Below are 2,753 nucleotides of genomic sequence, written 5' to 3' on the forward strand. Positions count from 1 at the left end.
GATCCACCCACGGTAGCCGCCCCGGGGTCCGACCTCCCGGGCTGGCGCTCCGCCTCTAGGGGTGCAGCCCTCGAGCAGGAGGACCGGCGGCTTTAAAGAAGCCGGACTGCGTCTCAGTCTTGGCCAGCCCGAAAGGGCTTACCGGACACTGGGCTCCGAGGGGTGCAAGAGCGAACTCTCTTCTGCCCTACTGTGCAATGCACTGAGGCGGGATTCTGCGGTTTTCTCACTTCGGGGAGACCTCGTCCTCATTTTCTAACACAGAGCCCCGGCATAGTCAGAGAAGTCACTTTCTGGTAGTGAGGATTCTTGGGAGCCTACACAGTCTCTGAAAGTAGTTTCCCTGTGCCCCTCAGTGAACTGCTCGCTTTAAATGCTGCTGAGTGGTTTAATTTTTATGGCTTTATTTTATTTCCGGTAAAACTGCTTGTTTCTTCTATCACGATTATCTCAACGTCCGGCTCTCCACTGTTCTACAGCACTTTGCCTGAGCACGGTGGAGTTGACCTTTAAATACAGATTCACATGGCCATCGAAATAAGCGTGCTTTGGGGTCATTCTAGGTGCAAACCATGGCACCTGGGTTATCCACACAATGTAGACCTAGGCAGGTGTGAGAAAGACTTGGAAAATCTCTATAAATCACAGGCTGCGTTACTGAGAAGCACGTGTAATGTGCTATCACTTATCTAAGAAAGAGGACACACACACACACACACACACACACACACACACAATGCGCTTAGTGATTATTTTACAAATGGAAAACTATGTAAAATGATTGCCAGAAAGGAATGTTGGTGTGACAAAGATGTAACTTCAGCGAATATACTTCACATCGAAACACATAAAACAAAAATTTCAAGGAGCGATCCTTGAAAATCGAAAGTACAATGAAATCAAATGAAACCAAGTGGCCCCCGATTGTGGTGTGCCACACAGAGGAACTGTCCCGTGACTGAAATATAATCTGCGCATCCTGGATAGGACATATCTTAGAACTGGAAGAAAAAAAAAACTTTTGGACTTTTTTTTTAGTAATCAAATTGTTGATGGAAATGCTTGTATTATGGAATAAACAAATAGGAATAATCAGGATATCTTTGAAGCACAAATTTTGGACAAGGAATAGAAATCTAGTTGAAGTCATAGATATTCTGTAGTTCTGAATTTCAACTCAATTAAATAATTTCAACTCAATGTAAATAAATTTCATCCATGAAAAAATTGTTTCCAAAATACTCCATTACAACCTATGCAACAAGCAGCACCGTTTGCACCCAAACAGCAATTTTGTTCGAAACGTTTCCCACTAAAAGAAACACAGAACACAGAAAAAGGGGTGCTCTTGGGTGTGGAGTAGGAGATGTACACGATGAACCTGAGACAACTTACTTCAGGAACCAGGAAGCACAGCCGCGGTCCCAGGCTGAGGTAGGAGTTTAAGGCCAGCCTGGGCTACTGAGCAGACCCTGTCTCAAACAAGAACAGAACTAGGGAGCAACCAAAAGCTTCGAGGGTCATATCCAAAGGACTTAGGAGCAGGCTGGGTGGCAAATGTCTGTGACTCCAGGGCTCTGGGAGGCTCAGGCAAAAGGATCAAAAGTTCAAGCCCAGCCTGGGCAATTTACCTACTTAGCAAGATCCTGTTCCAAAAAATTAAAAAGTGCTGAGGTTGTGGCTCACTATGGAGGCCCAGGGTTCAAAGCCTAGCACTAAAAAACAAAAACAAAATTCAGCAACCAACATGGCCAAAGGTAAGTTTTTCTGTTAATTTCATTTTTTAAAAACAGGGTCTTGTTGCAAACACAGGAACATTTAAAGTACCAATAAAGGTAACTGTAATGACTAAAGCAAACATATTTTTAATATTGCATTCAAAAGATACGCTAACCATACAAGCCACAAATTCATGATTCATTCTTGATGACAGAAATAACCAACTTTATTTTGAAAACTGGCTAATAAGAAAACAATCACAGAGATTTATCCTGCCTTTCCTATAGGAATTGTAATGAAAGTAAATAGTTGAGGTAAAGTTTCTTCTTTAAAAAAAATCCCACTGTGAAATTTAAAAGGAACAGCATTAGATCATCATGCTACAAACTCTATGAACAGGTTTTTTTGTTTGTTTTTCAGTACCAGGACTGAAACTCAGGGCCTTGCACTCACCAAGTAGCAAAGGGGCCCCTGAGCCACATCCCAGTGCAAACTAACAGGTTTAAAGAAAAGATCATCAGTGATAACTGTATCAAAAAAGAACAGGCTCTCTGACATCACTAGTCTCCTACCGGAAGAATACACCTCCACCTAAGGAAGTGCTTTTTGTCAAAAGTAATTGCTTTTAGATCCAAATACAGGACAGCATGTTAATCAAGCATAGGCAGGCATGCGATCGGCAACAAACAGATGTTGGGAAGTTCTGCACGACTGTTTCTTCTTCAAATAAATTGCAAAAATTAAAAATAATAGAGAGCTGGGTGTGGTGGCACACACCTGTAATCCCAGCACTCCAGAGGCTGAGGCAGGAGAATCGCTGTGAGCTCAAGACCAGCCTGGGCTACATAGTGAGTTCCAGGTCAGTCTCAACTACATAGTGAGACCCTGTCTCAAAAAACCAAAAAATAAAAAAAATAAGAGAGAAAGGAGCCCATAAATTAGAAGAGATTCGAAAGATACATCAATCACAATGGGTAAATATTTGGATTTCAATTTAAAAATGAACTTTTTTCCAGTACCAGGGATCAAACTCA

The sequence above is a fragment of the Fukomys damarensis genome, unplaced genomic scaffold (assembly GCF_012274545.1).
Source record: "Fukomys damarensis isolate Sample0158 unplaced genomic scaffold, DMR_v1.0_HiC HiC_scaffold_28, whole genome shotgun sequence".
In the NCBI taxonomy this organism is placed as follows: Eukaryota; Metazoa; Chordata; class Mammalia; order Rodentia; family Bathyergidae; genus Fukomys; species Fukomys damarensis.